This window comes from Ceratotherium simum, unplaced genomic scaffold (genome assembly GCF_057802395.1).
Source record: "Ceratotherium simum simum isolate JZ-2026a unplaced genomic scaffold, ASM5780239v1 HiC_scaffold_43, whole genome shotgun sequence".
NCBI lineage: Eukaryota > Metazoa > Chordata > Mammalia > Perissodactyla > Rhinocerotidae > Ceratotherium > Ceratotherium simum.
The window spans coordinates 3103862-3125535 of record NW_028261259.1 but is presented as its reverse complement, the minus strand read 5'-3'; the positions used below and the strand labels follow the sequence as shown (position 1 = coordinate 3125535).

Here is a 21674-nt window from a genome sequence, read left to right as displayed (position 1 = left end):
GAGTCCCATATGCAACTGGAAGTGAGGAGGATGCACAAACCCCCACCACTCTTGGGCTGCTGACAAACCCAAAGGGCTCTCATTTAGACCAGACTAAGGTTTCCCCAGCCCCAAACCTTCCCTGGGACAGAAATTTCCCCTAGAACTCTCCAGAGATGTGCCCCTCCCATTTGCACACTCTCAGGGGTGGGGAGCTCACTACCTCAAGTCTGTTGTTAGAAATCCCACCTCCTTCCAGGAGTTGTAGGTAAACCTCTGTGCTCTCTGCTTGCCACTCCCCTACCCGGGGCACTGAGAGCACCAGAGAGGTCCCCCCACCCGTATTCACACACACCCCTGGAGTCGTCTCTCCCAAGCCCACCGTCCCCAATTTCTTCCACTTCTGGTTTTAAGTCATTCACGCATTCATTCCACAAACATGCATGGACCACCCACTATGTGCCCAGCTCTGGGCTGAAATCTAAGGAAACCACAGTGCATCACTTGGGATGTACCATGGAGGACAGGACATGTGAAAGATGTCTAATGTCACTGTCTTACTCTCAGACGACATTTGAGGGACAGTGATTGTGTCTCCTTTATTCACTGAGTTTACTAAGTGGGGAGCAGGTGTCTGGATAGGAATCGGGAAAATCCAGTCTCAGCCAACAGTTACAGTTAAATCAGTAAATCCAAAAAAGAAAATTGAATGGGGTGGCTTTCCATCCATCAGCTGTATTACTCCCTATAAAAAGTCTCAAAAGCAATCTCTGTGCTTTTTTCCCCCCTCAGCCAAGAAAAGCATCCATGGAGCTCAAGTTTGAGGTGAAACCAGGCTCAGGGTCCACCTGTCCTCGTTGATCCTCGGATTTCTGTGTGAGCAGGTGAGTAACGTGTGGACCTGGTACCGACAGGTTCCATCAGCCTCCGCTGTGCAGAAGACCTGCCAGTGGGCTTTCCTGGGCTTGGGTTGTCACCACAAGGAGTCAGGAAGACTTTCTGGTTAAAAATGAAATTACTCAATTTTTTATAAAATACTCAAATGTTTAAAATCTAATTAGAATTCTTCTTTGCATTTGGTCCAAAACTAAGGTGATATAAAAAGATATACCTTACAAAGTCTTGCCCTCACCTTGTTTTCTTTCCATCCCATTCTCCTTCCTCTAGCCACCTATAGGTAATTACTTTTATTGGTTTATCATGCATTCTTATCGTTCTGGATTTTCTTTAAGTAAATGCAAGCAAATATATTTTCATTTCCCCTTTTACTTATACAAAACATTGTAGTACTCTATGCATTTTTCTCTGCCTTTTTTCCTTTAACATATACTGGAGATTTTTCTATTATTAGTGCATAGAGTACTTTGCTCTTTTTAGTGGTAAATAGTCTTAAAAACCAAGAGCTGGACACTAGGTATGCTCAGTGCCTCTGGAGTATCATTGTTTCTAAGACCTTTCAGTGGATATAGTAGTGTCAACTTAAAAAGCAAATTTGCCTGTTATTTCATCTGAAATTGAATTTATTTGGGAATAGCCAAAAGGATTGCAATTCAGGATATACATGCTATGGCAAACCACAGGCAAATCCAGAAAAGAAAGGAGGGGAGCTGCTTTTATAGAGAAGAGCAGGAGTAAGGAGGGGCTGTTCTAAAGGAAAATCCATCGGGAGAAAGTAAAGGTCAAGGCAGCAAAGGCTTCTCACTGGCTGAGCTGCGGTGTTTCTCATTGGCTAGGATGTTGTCAGGTGGAAAAAAAAATCTTGCTTCAGTAATAAAGCAGTTTTACTTCGTGTCCAAGACACAAGTCTCTGTCACTTCCTGTTTGGTGTAATTGACAATACGTGAGAGGGTGTGAGAGCTCCCACTACAGGCCTTCCTGACTCCAATTTAGTTAAGGTTTCTTTTATCAATTTCTGCAGTAGAGAATACGTAATTTTTAAATCATGAGTTTAACATATTTCTAATTCGATTTAACTTTACAGTGGTTTTTTGCTTAATTTTCTTTGATTTTATATTAATCTCTTACATGTTATACTAAAAATATTGCCTCTGAATAGCATTAATTTATTTACTTAATGATATTCTCCTTCAGTGTATATAAAAAATTACACCCAGAAGAGTCGCTGTCTTTACGTAGCAAGCCCGCTTCTGGAAATATACTCTGAATGTAAACCTCCCAAAATACAAGACCACATCTACACACGATGGTTATTCACAGAAGCATTATTTCCAACAGCAAAAGAAGAGAAACAACTCAAATGTCCTTCAGTAGGAAACCAGCTGAATTAGCAATATACTTAGTTTTAAAGTCACGTGAAAGCATTCTTTTTCAAACTCTGTTGTAGTCATGTTTCCAATTTATATGCAAATTCGGTTCATTGAGTTATTTGTTTTCCATTTTGAGGATTGTGGTTGTATTTTTAAAATATGGTTCCGAAGTCAAAACTGTATAATGAGCCATATTTAGGGAATTCTAAATTCAATTCCTGTCTCCTCTTCTCAATTATTGTCCTACCCTTCTTGGTTACCGTTTGTATTCATTTGTTTTATCCTTTCAGCGTTTCTTTTGCAAATATAAGAAAATAGGTGTGTGTATATGTAAAAATATACATATGCAAAATATATGTGTGTGTATATATGTACATATATTTATATATATATGTATTATATAAAATACATTTGTATTTTACATACAATTACATACAATACATATACATATAAAATGCAAATGTATATACATTTATATGTATACATATACATATGTATATATCCTGGCCTTTCCCTTCTTTTAAAAAGGAATCATTCCATACACTTTTGTATCTTGATGTTTTTCTCCTTATATTTATTGGGGATAATTATCTCTATAACTACCTAGAGATCTTATCACTTTTTAATGGCTGCATGATTCTTCACTAGGTGAATATCCCATAGTTTATTCAACCAGTTCCCTATTGATGGTCATTTGTGTTGTTTCTACTCCTTTGCTGTTATAAATAATGTCACAGTGAATAGTCTTAGAGGAATATTTTAGTATTTCTGTATCTTTGAGATGGATTCCTAGTAGTGGGAATGATGGACAAAGGATACATATTTTTGCAGTTTTGCTTGATTATGGTAAATTTTCTTCTGTAGGAGTTGTACCCCAGCAGTGTATGAAAGTGCCTTTCCAGACAGACTTTCCAACAAAGGATTTTTATTGATCTGAAAGATAAGAAACAGTATCAGTATTTACCATCTACATCTCTGTTCTGTGACTAAGATCATTGATGATTCTACCAAGAGTGTTGTCCTTGAAATGGAAGTGGTGGAAACCAGAGTGTCCTGTGTTGGGGACATGAGGAAATGAGACAGAGAATGCAAACACTTTGGCAGTGATGAGGGAGAGAGACTGGGAAGTAACTGGAAAGAAAACTATGCTCTTAGGATAGGTTTATTTCCCCACTACAAATACTGCATAGGGTTGAAATGGTGGGAGGAAGAGTCCAGGAGAGTGGGAGAGCTGGAAGGGGAAGGGTAGATAAGAGATCATCGATAGGCTTCAGATCCTAAAAAGGCAGGCGGGATGGAGCAAAGAACAGAGCTGCAGAGCACGGCCTTACAGAGAAGGGGAGACAGCTCCTGGTTTTTAACAGCAGAGGGAGGAAACCGTGGTGCAGGTTGTGATTTTGGTGACAAGAGAGGAAAATGGACTCCTTAGGATGATTGCTTTGAGAAGTAAGAGGCAAGACCATCTGCTGAAAGTCAGAGTGTATTCATCGATACCTATTGCTGCATAGCAAATTATCCCAAACCTTAGTGACTTAAAACAACAATAACCATGTGTCATCTCACAGTTTTTGTGGTTCTGGAATTCAGGAGCAGCTTAGCTGGAAGGTTCTGTCTCAGGCACTTTCATGAGTTCACATCAAGATATCAGCTGGGGCTGCAGTCACCTGAAGGATTGACTTCCAAGGTGGTTCACTCACATGCTGGCACGGTGGTGCTGGCTGTTGGAGGCCTTAGTTCCTCTCCACGTAGGTCTCCGCACCAGGCTGCTTGAGTGTCTTTGCAACATGGCAGTTGGCTTCCCTTAGAGCCAGCAGTCCAAGAGAACAAGGCGGAAGCTACAGTGCTTTCTAAGACCTAGCCTCAGAAGTCACCTCCACAATATTCTGTTGGTCACACAGGTCAGCCCTAATTCAATGTGAGTGTGACAACCAGGAGGCTCGAATCATTGAGGGCTATTTAGGAAGCTGGTTACCATAGGGGAAAAGGTGAGGATGTGAGAGATTTAGAGACATTAGAGAAGGTATGATGAGTAGGAAGCTTCAGAGACTTGTGGGATTGTCCTACAGGGTCAAGAGCTCTTTGCGTGGTGGAGACCATGTTTTTCTGGAGGTGGCAACGTGACATCTCTTGTGCAGGCTGGCCTGCCCAGATGTTGCCACGGAGCAGGCAGATTATTGGAATCAGGCTTGGTTGGAGTTCTGCTGTGCCAGAGTGAAGATAGGGGGTAGGGATAAGGAAATATGTTGAAATGAGACACAGTGAAATACAAGTTGGGTAAGTATGAAGTGAGGAGAGAAGGTAGTAGATGGACAACAATAAAGTAGGAGAGTGGGTAGACTGGAGCCATGTGTGGTAGAACACATGTCCTGAAAGGAGGAAATGAGTGAGCAGGGTAGATGTTTGGGAGTTTGGGTTCAGAGAGAGAAGTTTCTGAACTATTGTTCTAGATGGTAGAGCAGTGTTAGGTGATGACAAAGCCTGGGGTGGTGCCCATGGAAATGTGTGGCCAAGATGGATGGGGACAAACTCCTAATACTGTGAGAGTCATCCTCATGGACGCTGACGTCATCCAAGTGAGGTGGGACTGGAGGTTGAAATAACAATGGGAGTCACGTGCCAAAGTCTCCGTGAACAGGGGTTGTAGCTGGGACTGTGATTGTGACAACCACGCGGATGGGAAGAATGTGCCCTGAGACTCAGAGAAACCAAGGACTTAAAATGGGGGGAGCAGTAATGTATTGGTCATACCATTGGTGGCAGAAGAAGACAAGTTTTGCCATCACATGGCCCTGAGTTGATCACCTGCTAAGCAAAATAAAGGCCCAGTATCAAATATATTGTTTGAAGGAGGACATGACGGACGGGCTAAGACAGATTCGTCCTCAGTAACCTAGAGAGGGAGAGAGGCTGTGAATACTTTGTATTTTCCCATTTATTCCAGGGCCCTGTCCTGAGTGCTCTGTGGGGATAAGAGGAGGAGCATCCTGGTTCTCCACTGCCCTGTTGTTCACAAACATTTACTGAATCACAGGATGGCGGCCATGGTTCTGTCCCCAACTTGTGGTAAGTTCTTTTTTTTTTTTTTTTTAATTTTTGTTTATTGCAGTAACATTGGTTTATGACATTGTAAAAATTTCAGGTGTACATCATTGTACTTCTATTTCTGCATAGATTACATCATGTTCACCACCAAAATACTAATTACAACCCATCACCACACACATGTACCGAATTATCCCTTTCACCCTCCTCCCTCCCCCCTTCCCCTCTGGTAACCACCAATCCAATCTCTGTCCCTATGTGTTTGTTTATTGTTGTTATTATCTACTACTTAATGAAGGAAATCATACGGTATTTGACCTTCTCCCTCTGACTTATTTCACTTTGCATTATACCCTCAATGAAATGGACATTCTTTAATTGCATACAATTAAAGAATGCAATTAAAGAATGTGGTAAGTTCTTGGGTCCTTACAGCCCTCAGAGTCCAGGCGCTAAAGGCCCCTGCACCACAGGGGAGGGGGCTGAGCAGGGGAGGTGGGAGTGGAGCCCCAGGATCCATGAGGTCACTGATATCTGATTATGTGGTTCTTGGGATTTAGGACTTCAGTGGTTTGAGTGTCTGTGGAGATGTCACCTGTGTGGTGACTGTGTGGAATCTTATGAATTTTACCTCTAATTCCTTCTATAAACTTGATGAAGTAACAATGATGTCCCTCCGAACCTCAATTTCTTTATCTGTGAAATGGGAATAATCTGTGAACAGAGAGCATCCCTGGATTCTTGTGACTCCTTCCTTCTTCTCCAGCTCAGTCTCCCCTGTACCCAGCCTCTCCTCGGAGAAGACGCACAGAGGAGGAAGGGCTTGTTCATGGCTTCCTGGCAAGCTGGTTACTGGTAAGTCAGATATTCCTTTCTCCAGATAATTATTCTTTTGACCAGAAATTGGACTTATCTTTTGTGGCCTGGAGCCTCACAGGCAAACCAGGTCCTCAGGCATCCCAGGATCTCCGAGCATCTGATGGAGGGTGAGGGGCTGCCCACAAAATGTCAGCCTATGTCAACATTTTTTACATTTTCAAAGCTTCCTCCGCGGTCACCGTCTATATTGTGTTCTGCTGAGACTTTTAAAGGAAAGACGTGACCGTGTCCTGTACTCAAGTAATTTATGACGGCTACTAGTGAGTATTTCTCTGTTTTCTGCAGTGTCCCAGCCTGTCAACCTTGGAGATTGAGAGAAATAAGATTACAGAGCCCACAGTCTTACTGGAAAAAGACAACCGTGTATGTGATGGACATGCATCTAACCTTGGGAGTGGCTGGAAGTAAGTAGACTGGAGATGAGCATTGAGGGCTGAGCCTGGAAGCAAAGGAGAGCAGAGCTCAGCACCTGCCCAGACATCGTGTGTTTTGGGTTCCTCTTCCCTAGTTCTGTCATCCTCGGCCCTTTTCCTGTCAACATTGGTGAGGGTGGTCCTTGCCTAAGCCATGATGTTTGTGATGGTTTAAGACTTGGTGACCTTCGAGGATGTGGCTGTGGAGTTCACCCTGGAAGAGTGGGCATTGCTGGATGCTTCTCAGAGAACACTGTACAGGGATGTGATGCTGGAAAACTGCAGGAACCTCGCATCTCTTGGTAAGCCTGACATCATTCCTGCATTTATTTATTGACTCAGGTAACAAGGCTTTTTTTAATTCATGTAACATTCACAAAACAGAAAGACTGACCATTTTAACTATTTTAAATATACAGTTCAGTGGCTTTTAATAATGTCACAGTCTTGTGCAACCATCACCACTCTGTAATTCCAGAACCCTTTTATCACACCCATGATCATTAAGTAGTTACTCCCCAGTCCTGCCTACCCCCAGCCACTGGCTACCACTAATTTACTTTCTGTCTCTGTGGATTTACCTATTCTGGACATTGTATATAAATGAATCATACAATATATGGCCTTTGGTGTCTGGCTTCTTTTGTTCAGCATAATGTTTTTAAGATTCATCCATGTTGTAGTGTGTATCAGGCTTCGTTCCTTTTTATGGCTGAATGTATTCCATTGTGCATATATACCACTTGTTGTGTATCCACTCATCTGTTGATGGACATTTTAGCTATTGTGAATAGTGCTGCTACGAACATTCATGTACAAATTTTTCCTTGAACAGTTGTTTTCAGTTCTTTCAGGTACAAACTTAGGAATGGAATTACTGGGTCATATAGTCATTCTATGTTTTAACTTTTTGAGGAAACTCTAAACTGTTTGGCAGAGTACCTGTTGTCTTGACATGAGTACAGCCATGATTGGCCGCTCCGTTGACCTACAGCCACCAGCACAAACAGAAATACAAAGCTGCTTTCTGTGTGGTGGGAACTGGCCCTTCTCCCACAGAGAGAGTTGCCAGTTGTGACATTTCAAGGCTCTTGGAGCGTCGTAGCGCGGGATGGACTGGCCATCTGTGCCGGGCTGGGACGATAACCAAAGAGAACAATACACATACACAACTACTGGGCTGGGATGTTAGCCAGGGGGCTCAGTGCACGTAAGCCACCGATAACCATTTTGTGCATGGGAACACTAAATGCTTGCGCTGCAAACTCTGTAATTGCTTACTCGGAAAATTACTGATGGTATAAAAACTACTGGAGACTGAGACCCGGAGAGAGTTCCACCTGTGGAAGGGACACCTTGCCCAGGACGTGTGATCCTTGCCCAGCCGCGTCGATTGACAGGGCTCTCCTGGCAGTGGGGCGTGGATGTTGTGAGTAACTGATTTGATGTGAAGTAATTGATTTGATATGAAGCAATTGATTTGATGTGTTCTCTTTTCGGTCAACCTGGTGTTTCTCTTTCCGGTTGATTTGTGTCATTTCTCTTCAGCCGATGTGGGTGTTTTCCCTTTCCAGTTGGGCTGATGTTTTTTTTCCCTCTTAATATTTGACTTATTTGATCTGTTTGCAGACTGTCGCCTTTACTATCCTCTATATAATAAAATATACCTTCAGTCCATTTCTTTGGAGTGGAAAGTGTCTTTTACGTCTCCGATCGAATCCCCGAACCTCTCATAACACCTGTGCACCATTTACATTCCCTCCCACAATATGAGAGGGTTCCAATTTCTCCTCATTCTTAACCACACTTGTTTATTTTCCTTTTTTTTTTTAATTAAAGCCATCCTTATAGATGTGAAGTGGTATATATCTCAATGTGGCTTTTATTTGCATTTCCCTGAAGAATAATGAGATAAGAATCATCTTCTCTTATGCTTGTTGGCCATTTCTATATCTTCTTTAGTAAAATGTGTATTCAAGTCTTTTGCCCATTTTAGGGGGAACAGGGTTGTCTTTTTGTTGTTGAGTTGTAAGAGTTCTTTATATCTTCTGGATGCTAGACATTTATCAAATATATGATTTGCAAATATTTCCTCCCATTCTATGGATTTCCTTTTCACTTTCTTGAAGGAGACTTTTGCTGCATATAGAATTTGTGGGTGACAGTTTGTTTTCTTTCAGAACTTTGTTTATTTATTTTTTTGTGTGTGAGGAAGACCAGCCCTGAGCTAACATCTGCTAATCCTCCTCTTTTTTGCTGAGGAAGACTGGCCCTGGGCTAACATGCATGCCCATCTTCCTCTACTTTATATGGGACGTTGCCACAGCATGGCTTGACAAGCGGTGTGTCGGTGCGCGCCCGGGATCCGAACTTGCGATCCCTGGGCAACCAAAATGGAGCACGTGCACTTAACTGCTACACCACTGGGCAAGCCCCAATAATTTCTATCTTTTTGATGGTCTCTAGTTGGTAAGAGTTCCATTTCCTTTAGTTCTTTGTACATGGTTTCCTTTATCTCTTTGAGCATACTTAAAATAGTTGATTTGAAGTCTTTGTCTGGAAAGTCCCTTCTTTGGGGACAATTTCTGTTAATTTCCTTTTCCTGTAATGGGCCAAGCACTTTTGTTTCTTTGCATGACTCATTTTTTTTGTTGTTGAAAACTGGACATTTGGCATTATAGTCTGGCAATTCTGTAAATCAGATTTCCCCCCATCCCTAAGTTTTGTTGTTGTTGCTTGTTGTAGTTGGTGTTGTTTGTTTGGTGACATTTCTGAACTAATTTTGCAATGTCTGTATTAGTCATGTGTGGCCACTGAAGTCTCTGTTTTGTTAGCTTAATGGCCAGCTAGTGATTTGTCAGAGATTTCCTTAAATACCAAGAACCCAAAAACGCACAGTCTTTGCAAATGGTCTCTGTGTATATTTTGGAGCAGGCTTTCAAAACTCAATCAGGCGATTGACAACTCTGTCTTAGCCTTCACTTCCTGCTTGTGCAGAGCAGGAAGGTCAATCAAAGGTGAGGGCTTAGTGCCTTCTCAGGTCTTTTCGGAGCATGCACCCAGCCCTGGGTATGTGCGTGGTCTTACGTATACCTAGGAATATGTGGGAGCTTTTCGAAGCCTTTTTTGTCTGAAACATCTTATTCCTTGCTTTCCTCTTAGACTTTTTGGTTAGTCTTTTGTTTGGTTCAATGGTTTTCCCTTGCCCCAGGCAGCAGTGGCTAATACATTTAAATGTGTTTGGCACATGCCCCAGCCCTCCACCCTTCATAGCCACCTCAGCACTGAGAGAGTTTGGAGTTAGACAAAATAAAAGCAAGCCCTTTGAGCCAGTCCTTCAGGGAGCCACCAGACAGGTCAAAACAAGCAACCACAGCTCTTTGAGAAGAAAATCCGTTCTGCTCCCTCCAGTAGTAGGAACACAGGCTGCTGTCTTCAAGGTGACTGCCATGGTGGGGAACAGGTGATGGGCCAGGGTCAGTTAAAGTGTCACAGAGCTCTCTTACCAAATTCACTTCTTTGTTTTGATTAAGCATTGTTCTGGTTGCTGTAAACTTCTTATAACTCTCCAGTGTTCCAATCAAGTTGATTCTGACAGTTTTTACCAGTTTATTTGATGGTGTTTTGTAGTGTTGGACTTTGAGAGTTACCTACTCCACCATTGTCACTGACATCACTTCTCACAAGTCTTTCTTAAGCACCTTTATGTTCCTGGGTCTGTGCTAGGAATTAGGAATATGGTGGTGAATGAGGTCTGTGCTGGGAATTAGGAATTAGGGAATTAGGTCCCTACCATCCTGGAGCTTGTGGTCTAATGCCTTCCCTATCAACTGAAGATCTACTCCTTGGCCTGACTTCATGTTCTCCATGGATAAAAGCTTTGGGGCTTTTAAGTCTGTATTTGAAACTGGGCATGAACTTCTGGGACCAGTTATCCCCCGTCACCCTGGATATTGACTGAGGATGCTTACATTTTTTTTTCTTGGTGAAAGATAGTTTTACTATATTTGTTAGAATTTAAGGATAATTGTACTGCTGCTCCTAAAGTCACACTTGCTCATCTATAGAAGTGTGGGCCTCAGTTCCATGGTGAGGCTTCGTGTCCCATGCAGAGTCCCCTACATCATATGTCTTTTCTCCATGTATAGGGAATCAAGTTGATAAACCTAGGCTGCTCTCCGAATTGGAGCAAGAAGATAAAGTGAGAACAGAGGAAAGAGGAATTCTCCCAGGCACCTGTCCAGGTGAGCACTAGGTATATATGAGTCTTTCTCAGGAACCTCTCTGGCCTGTGGCTTGACAGTTTGGAGTATTACATTAGGAAATGTCCATCAGAGACATTTGTAAAATGCCCTTTTTTTCTGACAAGAAGGCCAAAAACGTTTAGTATGAGCCTCCTCGTGGACCTCCTTTTCTTTTTCTTTAACTTTCTGTTCATTATCTCATACTTTACTTTGGCCTCAGAGGGGGGAAAAAGATCTCTCTCTTCCTTCTTAAATTTAAGTCTCATATGAGCTCTTTGTCTAGTTCCTTCTCACTTTACATTCCTGACAATTCCTTCTTTCCATCAGCATCAATCTCAATCTTTCTAGAGTCTTCTTTAATACAAACCTAAAATTTTCACACTCGTGTCCCTTTCATTGCAAACCTCCTGAAAATCTCTAACCCCTTCGGGTCTATCTTCACTAACAGGTGCATTTTACCTTTTCTTTCCTTCATCAACTTAAATTTCTTTTCAATTTGTTTCGGATTTGGAGACTCTTACTTAAAGTCCAAGGGTTAACTTCTAAGCAGCATGTTTTTAGAGAAGAACAATCTAAAGGTTTAAAAATGGTAAGACTTCTGATTTTCCACAGTAGGAAAATACCATAAATTAGAAAAGCCACAAAGTTACCAAGGGATTCATTTTCCCAAGAAAATGTTGTCCCTCTGGAGAGATACCCTGAAACTCTTGTGAATATGGAGAGAAGCATAAGTTATCTCCAAAATTTTTTCTTCCCTGAGTGTTCAGAAAAGTAAATGTTTCCATAAATGTGACTCAGATATTGAGTGTTTCAAACATAAATTTGTTTTAAACTTATCAGAAGATGCTCTGTGAATCTGATAAGGACTTATGGCAAAGCATCCATCTTTTTTAACTTCTGAGAACTCAAACCAGCAGAAATCATATACAGGCACTCAAAGTGGCAAAAAAACCAATTATAATGATGTTATACATAGAAGAATTCCTGGAAGAAAAATTCCTATGATAGCATTGAATATTAAAAATATTATAAATTATAGTTAGCATTCATTTCTTAATCAACAGGAGAGAAGTCATCTTGGAGTGAAACTCAGCGAGTGTAATCAGTGTTTTAAAGTCTTCAGCACAAAATCTAATCTTATTCAGCACAACAGAATTCATACTGGAGAAAAACCCTATGATTGCAATCAATGTGGCAAATCCTTCAGCAGCAGTTCTTACCTCACTGTTCATAAGAGAATACGTAATGGGGAGAAACCCTATGAATGCAGTGACTGTGGGAAAGCCTTCAGCAATCCCTCATCCCTTAGACTGCATGTGAGAATTCACACTGGAGAAAAGCCCTATGAATGTAACCAGTGTTTTCACGTCTTCCCCACTAGAGGTATCCTCAAAAGGCACAGGAGAATTCATACTGGGGAGAATCATTACGAATGTAATCACTGTGGAAAGGCTTCAGCACGAGCTCCTCCCTTACTGTCCACAATAGAATGCACACAGGGGAGAAACCTTATGAATGTCATGATTGTTGTAGAGCCTTTAGGAAGAGCTCACATCTGACACAGCATGTGAGAACTCATACTGGAGAAAAACTGTGAGTCTAATGAGTGTGGGAAATCCTTCACCAGTAGTTTTTTTCTTACTGTGCACAAGAGAATACATTACAGAGAGAAACCCTATGAGTGTAGTGACTGTGGGAAAGCTTTAAATAATCTCTCATCTGTTAAGAAACATGTGAGAACTCACACTGGAGAAAAACCCTATGAATGCAATCATTTTGGGAAATCTTTCACCACTAACTCTTACCTTTCTGTGCATAAGAGAATTCATAATAGGTAGATATGAAGATAGTAACTGTGGGAAAGCATTCATTGATCTGCCATCTCTGGGGCATCTTCGGGACTCACATTGGATGTATAAATTATTTGTTGTGTAATAAATTATCCCTAAAATTTAGTGGTTCAAAACAACAAGCATTTATTATCTCACAATTTCTGTAGATCAAGAGTTCAGGAATGGATTAGCTATGTAGTTCTAGCTCAGGATCTCTCATGAGAAGCAAGATGTCAACCAGAACTACAGTCATCTAAAGTCTTTGGGACTGAAGGGTCCACTTCCAAGATAGCTTACTCACATCCCTGGCAAATTAGTGCCAATTGTTGGCAGGGGTCCTTCAGTTTCTCCTTATGTAGGTCTCTCCATGGTGCTGAGTATCGTCACAATATGGCAGCAGGTACCCTCCAAAGGAAGTGATCCAAAAGAGCCCATGCAGAAGCCGTAAGTCTTTTATGATCTAGCCTCAGAAGGCCATATTCTCTCTTCATCTGGATTGTGTTTGTCACCCAGACTGATCCTGCCACACAGTGGGAGGGAACTACACAGGATATGAATACCAGGAGACAGAGATCACTGGGAATCCTCTTGGAGTCTGGCCTTCAGTGAAGAAAAGCCTTCAGCACACCCTCATCCTTCTAATCTGATCAATATGGAGTAGCATTCAATAACCCACACGTTAACTCACTCTGGAGAGAAGCCTTCTAAGTGCACTGTATGTGGTAAAACCTTCAACACAAACTCTGACCCTACTGTGTGCCAGAAGATGACCTACTGGGGAGAAACCTAAAGAATGCAATGGCTATAAGGAGAGCCTTCGGTGATAGCCCTAGGGAGTCACGTCACAATTTACACTAAGGGAAAACTCTATGAATATCATCAAAATGGAAAACCCTTCAGAGGACCCTCATCCCTTAAGACACACATGAGAAACACACTGCAGAGGAACACCCTGTATATAAGGAATGTGGAATGGCAAACACTGGCACTCTCCCCTCTAGTCTACACTGCTCTGTGCTTGGGGAGGTTGATGGACTATATCAAAGAGCTCATTTGCCTTAGGCTTCTGTTTGGGTTGGTCAGTGGGGAGCCCAGTTAGGAGATCAGAGGGTTGGAGGAGAGTGACTCCATGCCATGACTATATCCCTGCAGGAGAACTGGGGTCCGGGTGTTACCCTTGAGCTCTTCTCAGCCCCTGTGGTGCAGCTGTCTCCCCTTTGCCCACTATGACCCCAGACTCACTCCCTCCCCTCACCTTTTCTTCCTTGCTCTTCCAGTGACTGAATATGCAGTATCCCTCTTTGGTTTCCCTACACCCTAGTCCTGTTAACATGAATCATTCTGGCCTAGTGACACATCAGTGCACGGAGAGCATACTGAAAAGTCTGTTCCATTTCCTACAGGGGCCCCAAATAATCAGGATTCATCACATCACTGACCTCACCTTCCACCACTCTCCTATTTGCTCCATCCACTGTAGCCATACTGGTCTTGCTGTAGCTCCCTCACCCCAGCACAGTTCAATGTCAGGGTCTCTGTACTGCCTAGACTGATATCCCCCAATGTAGCCACATGGCTCACTCTCAGTTCACTTAGGTCTCTGCTCAAGTGTGCCCTGAACAGAGAGGCTTTCATTCTCACTCCAGATAAATGAGCAAGTCTCCAATTCCCACATTTCTTATCATTATTGGGAGATATTCATCTCAATAGCACGTATCACTTCTCTGTCTCCTACCTTTGAAGTGGTGCAGACAGTATCTCTCTGTATTTACCATATCCACCTGATGCTACAAATATTTAAGACTAAGGTCTCTTTCTTGATTATAAGCTTCAGAGAAGAATCTCAAATTTTAGTATTTGATGGTATCTACCACACAGTACTTGCTCAATCATCTAAATTTAATAACTATCTGAGGACACAGAACTGTAGTTCTGAAAGCAGCAACAAGAGAGATGTGAAATAGCTAACAGAAGGTTTTCATTAAGAAAAGAGCCCCCTACTATTTTTGTGCCTTATGCCTCAGCTCTGAGACATACTGTAGACATTAGATCCCAAAAGCCAGTAGCGCGTAATTACCCAGAACTTTTCACGTCTGTGTATTTTAATCCCAAAGATAACTTAGATCTCACTTAATCTATCCACACCAAGGAAACTTTTGAACGCAGTTTAACATTTACTTAAAGCTGACTTTTGACTAAGCAGTCACCTCATATCACAGGGACAGATAATATACTCTTAATTATGAAAAGCAATTTTCTCAGTCATTCATACATAAGAACTTGATTCTGGTACAAGACATTCCTAGAGTACCTCCTTAAAATCTGTGGTTCTGACCAGTCCATTCACATGGACTGTACTACACTCCCAGGGGTATCCTTCAATACAGGTAGCATTTATTCAGCTATGCTTCCTTTTTTCTCCTTCCTCCACCTGGGACTAAACCACACAAAAACTTCAGCAGAACACTGAATAAACCTCAGGGTAAAGAACTGCAAAGCTAGGATGTCCAACACATTCTCTTTATTAGGGAACTTGCACATCTTTGTTGGGGACTATGACCTCTGTAAAAAACCTTCCTCTCCATCACCCCGCTGGATACCATTTGTTCTTCCTTCTTTCCAAACTACATCATTGCTCATCATTATCAAGAGGACAAAACTTAAAGAGCTCTGTGAAAACCTGCCATACAGCCCACTACTTTAGTCCAATAATTTGCCCAATTCTATTTTCTTTCACCTCACTTGCATACCTACATGCCCCATGAATTTGAATATACTCACTTCCTTGACTGTGTATTTAAACCTGGCTATTCCATTATCACCTCTAGATCATAATATCTTTCTCCAAGTTAATTTATAATTTTAAAACATGGCAAGATACTCAATGACTCCAGGTGAATAGCTTCATATATATGCATATGAATTTAATATGCATACAAATCTCCTGGGAATATTGTTAAAATGAAAATTTTGATTCCATAAATCTGGGACACACAGGGGAACTTTTAGATGACGGAATCATTCTGACAGTACTGTGGCGGAGAATAAATGATTCTATGCATTTGTCAAAGCCCACAAAACTGTGTAGCACAGAGTTTTTTTAAACTTGCACGTATTACATACAATCAACCCATGTGACTGAGTATCCCAGGATGGAATGCAAACTGTGACAAATGAATCTAACATTATTATAAATTTATGATATCACCATACTGAAGGGGGTTGGGGGGCAGAAGCTAACTTGAGTAACTTTGGAAAACGGGTGTTTTGACTAGAAACTGTAAGGCTAAATATAATAGGAACTGTACACTGTACGTAAACACTGTATTCTAGTTGGTAAATTTGTTTCTTCTGTGAGAATAGCCTAGAAATTCTGCACCTGCTTTACCCATATGCTGAGGGTGAAGAGTATGGATGGTAGGTAGAGGATGGTGGGAACCAGGTTTCTCTGTTGGAGATAGAAATTATAAAGGAGCAAGAAAGGAAGGTTAGGATGAATCCTGTAGTTCAGGATTATAGCTGGAGACATCAGTACAAACTCAAGTTTACCTTAATATGTATACAGATGGACAGATACAGAAAGAACTATAGATATGCCGATATACGTGGTTTACTATATATACATATGTTACTAGCTCTGTCTGCTTTGTCTGCTGAGAGGGCCTAGAAGTAGTGACACCTGAGTAGCAATGAGCATACCCAGCACCCAAATCTGCTTTCTAATACCCTTTTCTCCAATAAAAGGAACCAGAGCTCTTTGGAGAAATGACTGATTCTAGGGCAAAAGAATGGGAATGTGTAAAAAGGACACAGAAGCCAACTCGAAAGAAAGCTCACAATGGGCAAGGCTAGAACAATTTGAGCAACAAAATAAATTTATTCGATTATAGCCCAAAGTATAAAATACATATACATAAGTCCATGCTTATATAAATGAATGAGTGACTAAACGGGGGAGAAATGACTTCTCTACAGAAGAATTCCATTATAATATATGTAGACACTCCCTCCCAGCAGGAGATGGAACTTAATTCCCACTCCCTCCACCCCCTTGAGAGTGAGCCAGACACAGTCACTTGCTTCCAAAGAATACAGCATGGAAAGGGAAAAACAAACAGTAACTTTACAGTGGAGAAACCTGGCAAATACCACCTTGGCCAAGTGATGGACGTTATCATCAACAGTAATGTCACGTGGATATTATGCTCCCCATACGATGTGACTGGAAGAACACTTCATCTCTGTGATATTCGTGCTAAAAACTGATAACCCTAGTTTATCCTAACAAAAATATCAGACTAATCCAAACTGGGGGACATTCTACAGGACACCTAGCCAGTACTTCTGATGACTGTTAAGGAAATCAAACAAAGGCTAAGAAACTCTCACAGAACAGAGGACACTGGAGAGAGCTGACAATTAAACATAACATGGTAGCCTGGGTTGAATCCTGGAATAGAAAGAGGCCATTAATGGAAAAGTCAATGAAATCCAAGTGAAGTTTGAAATTTATTTTTTTTTTGGTGAGAAAGATTAGCCCTGAGCTAACATCTGCTGCCAATCCTCCTCTTTTTGCTGAGGAAGACTGGCCCTGGGCTAACATCTGTGCCCATCTTCCTCCATTTTCTGTGGGACACTTGCCACAGCACGGCTTGATAAGTGGTGCATACGTCTGCGCCCAGGATCCGAACCTGCGAACCCTGGGAAGGACAGCATGTGAACTTAACCACTACACCACCAGGCTGGCCCCAATAGCTTTTTTTTTAATGGTTATAAATCTGGTTTCTCCTTCTAGAGAATGGGACTCATAATACTGTGAACATCACAGGAGTTTTGTGAGGATGAACTGTGATAAATTCACATAATGCACCATGTACTGTGCACCATGCCTGGCTCAGTCAGAGTTAAGAGCTCAATGATTATTGGTTGCATTATTGTTTCTAGAGCAATGAAATGTACCCAGCCTCTTGATGGCAGGGCCTATGACACCGTTCTTTGGGAGTTCCCAGAAAATAAAAACGATGTATAACAACATCAGTAACAAAAAAAGCGGCAAGGTGCTGAATGAACCGCTTCATATATATGCGTATGAATTTAATATGAATACGAATTACTGGAGAATCTTGTTAAAATGAAGATTCTGATTCAGAAGGTCTGGGGTAGGGGCCAAGGTTTTACATTTTGAACAAGCTCCCAAGTGACGCCAATGCTGCTGGTCCAAGGACCGAAATTGGGGCTGCAACTTTTCTATTTCTGCATGTTTTTAAATTTTCCTTAAAAAATACAAAAAAGTTTTCTCCATCTATTCTTTATCTCTTCACCACAAAAAATACTCTTATTTTTAAACCCAACTATATCACATGTAACCCACCAGTCGTCAAGATCTTAAATAAGCAACTATTTCAACAGGACAGTCTTCCCCGCTTATACGCAGTTTTGCCTTCCACAGTTTCAGTTACCTGCAGTCAACTGTGGTCTGAAAATATTAAACAGAAAATTCCCAACTTCGTAAGTTTTAAATTTCGTGCTGTTCTGAGTAGCATGATGAAATCTCGCTCCATCCCACCTGGGACGTGAATCATCCCTTTGTCCAGCGTATCCACGCTGCATAAGCTACCTGCCCATTAGTCACTTAGTAGCTACCTCAGTTATCAGATTGACTATCGCAGTATCACAGTGCTTGTGTTCTAACAACCATGGACATCATCTGCTTATGACATCCAACCATCAACATCATCATGGCTCAGTGATCCTCCTCATGTATTGTCAGAAGGTCAATATTAACCTAGCGCTACATCACAATGCCTAGATCATTCACCTCACTTCATCTCAACATGTAGGCATTGTATCATCTCACATCCTCACAAGAGGAAGGGTGAGTACAGTACAATAAGGTATCTTGAGAGAGAGAGACCACATTCACAGAACTATTTTTACAGTATATGGTTATAACTGTTCTATTTTATTATTGTTGTTGTTAATTTCTTACTGTGCCTAATTTATAAATTAGACTGTATCACAGGTGTGAATGCATAGGAAAGAATATAGTATACACAGGGTTCTGTATTATCCGCAGTTTCAGGCATCCACTTGGGGTCTTGTAACACATCCCCCGTGCATAAGGGGAGGCTACTGTACAAAAAAGGGATAACTACACATTAATGTTTGCCCCCACATTATCTCATACCTATGTAGATAAAAGTAATGTCTTGCAAAGTCAAGTCATATACAATTCTCTTAGCCTTATCAGTTAAAAAAGCCTAAATACTTTACAGTACCCTAGATTAACCACAATCCTAGGAAATTGTGTGAAAATTTTAATTTGGTAAATTCTGTTTGGAAACAGAGTATCCTATTACTAAGGCTCCTGCTTAACGATTTATTGAGTTTTCAAAGGGTAAGAAGCGATCTTAGATGATCTTAGATTTAGTAGCATATACAGGATATTTGAGAGAAAAAAGAGGAAAAGATGAAGAAAGCACACGCTGAACTGAGAAATAGGGAATAACAAAAAACGAGATGTAAAAGAGTCATACTTTCCTGCAATTAATGACATCACAGAAAATTTTAAAAACCAGTTTCCTTAACTCAATGACTTCTAGCCATTCTGGCTTTGTGATTTCTCACTTTCCCATCCTCCTGAAAATGTTTCTTAACACAAACTCTGGAAATTTAAAAATGACATTTGTTTAAACTCTGAGATGACTGCACAATAAGCTCAACAAACACCATTGTAACTGGTGTTGACGTTACACACTGTTCACATTTATCTAGTGAAGGAAACTAACTGATTTTGATGGCAAGAAATCTTTCTGTATGTGTATACATAAACACAACGTTTCCACAAACAGCATCCCATAGTAGAATTCAACAGGACACTAACAGACACACGGTGCACACTGCGCCCTGTGTTCACATTAACTCTGGATTGGTTTTCCTTAAATTTAACAGGTCATTTAGGCTCTAGGGCTTCTCAAAGCCTTTAAAAAGCCTTTTAAAACTCTGAATTTCTCAAAAGGAGATTTTCATTTAGAACATTTCCAGTGATCATATTCCCTATTCACTGCCTACCCAAAACACTTTAAAAGTTGAGATCCAAGAATTCTCGAACCATAAAATGATAATTAAAATATTTTCTATAAGCCAAGGAAATTGAAGTGTTACAGGTCAACAAAGCTCAATTGCCAGCTAGAGATTAAGTCTAAATGGTTAAGACCATTATGGCACATCACTAACAACCTTCCTCACTCTGTAAGAATTTTTCAAGAGCATAATATATAGAGACTAATTAAAGTGATTCAAATAAATTCTCAAATTTACATGGACAAACATATTATTAAAAATTTAATCTACAGGCAAGCAGAGAAATTCTTCTGAGTATTAAGCATGTATCAATCATCCAAAAATGAGCAAAATATGATAATATATTTCTGGTCTTTACCCATAAATCTAGTCCTGGAGTAAATCATCATTCAAGATAATTTTAAAATAAAAAATATCTACCCAGGATTTGAAAAATTTGGTTGCAAATAACAACACATCCACACAGTGAGGAACTGATGCTCTGAAATCTTCCAATAGTATCTTCAGAAAGCTTAACTTCAGTTACATAATAAACTTTGTGCTGAGCTGAAACTGATGTACAGGTGCATCCTGACCCAGATTTCTTAGTAAATAAGTTTCAAAACTGTCCGTTATAGCACAGCCCAAGAGACATTTTCCTATGTATTCTTCTTCCCTTCAGTCAATGGTTATAGAGAGCTTTCTACATGGAAAGAATCAAAAAACCATTTTTGTAGTAGAAAGCTAATTATACCAACCAAAAATGCTAAATGACTTCTTAAGTCTATTTCATTTCATAAACTTCATTTTCATAAAGGAAAAAAGAAACGCTAAAGCAAAAATACATTTCAAAATTCTAGCCAATAAAAATCAAATTTTACTTTAAAAACTATTTACAGTGTATGCTAATTTTAAAAGGAGAGCATATTTCTCCTCTCATCACTCTATATTAACATTCATAGTTACTGAAACTTTTGTTGTTTGCAAGAAAATCCCTATGTCTGTAAAGTTCACCTCCTCACTCTTTTAACTAACTAGGCACAATCTCCCTTCTCTGTGCTGCCTTGTTATAAAAGCTTTGGGGAGGGGGTCTCAGGGTTAGTAACAATGACAGTAGAGCAAAGGAAAAGGATAGCATAACAGCAGTAAGGAAGAAAATGAAAGCAAAATAGAAGCAGGTCTTCCTCCTCCTGATAAACAAACACCAAGGCAGTTGAAAGAATTAGATAACTCGACAATCATACTTCTCAGAAGCACATACCTTGTATGGTAGAAATGGTGACTCAGCATAATTACAGACTATGCTTTGCAATTATTTTAAATGAGTATGCATTATAAAAGACTCCTGTAAGTAAATCTGCTTTCACAGGGTTTAACTTTTTTCAACTATACCATCTAATTTGACTTACTACTCACCTTTGCTTTAGATATGGCAGTAAAATATATAAAAGATTACTCGAACAGGTAAGCGGTCAGAACATAACAGCACGCGATCTCTCCGCATACTCAACAAGAGGATTTACTCTCAAGAGGCTTACTTCCTATTTTCCAGGTAGTTTTGTTCCTGTGTCTCCTCTAGGTATTTCTACCTATCAACCATTTCACTGCTCACTAATGAATAAGACAATGCGGGACAATGTGACTCTCCTATTCACTTACTATAGTCAATATACCTGTAGAGATCTGAATCAAAACTGAGATTCAAAAGTCTTCTAATTTACCTCTCAACTCTGCTGATTCATAAAGTTTTAGATAACAGAGTTTGACTAGAATCATCAGAAACTCTGTTATCTAAAATTTTATTACACATTGTAAAAGTGATAGGATGAAACTTCAAAATCATTTAGTTCAACTCTTAATTACTTTACAGTTGAGAAATCATACAGAGAACTAGTTAGATGGTGTCAACTCAGGTTTTGTAACTCCAGACGAACACTTGTTCTGCTAAATCATGCT

At 40.5% G+C, this 21674-nt stretch overlaps 1 protein-coding gene, 1 long non-coding RNA gene and 1 pseudogene across 17 annotated transcripts in view; 2 read left to right on the top strand and 1 right to left on the bottom strand.

Moving 5' to 3' along the window:
* LOC147911402 (olfactory receptor 2Z1-like) overlaps positions 1 to 21674 on the bottom strand; it is a 67244-nt gene that overhangs the window by 41401 nt on the left and 4169 nt on the right. Inside the window, exons 3-5 of one of the 16 annotated variants that reach the window (XR_015551074.1) lie at positions 4995 to 5051; positions 3066 to 3179; positions 1715 to 1858 (exon numbers count right to left, since the gene is read on the bottom strand). The exons of 8 other annotated variants lie outside the window; for them this stretch is intronic. The gene's annotated coding sequence lies outside the window, so the exon portion shown is untranslated. 7 more of the 16 variants (XR_015551075.1, XR_015551073.1, XR_015551076.1 and 4 more) reach the window with 7 other exon arrangements.
* On the top strand, positions 777 to 6718 carry LOC147911404 (uncharacterized). The gene is made up of 3 exons (XR_015551119.1): positions 777 to 863; positions 5188 to 5309; positions 6055 to 6718. It is a non-coding gene; the product is annotated as an uncharacterized LOC147911404 (long non-coding RNA).
* On the top strand, positions 9634 to 12848 carry LOC147911403 (uncharacterized; annotated as a pseudogene).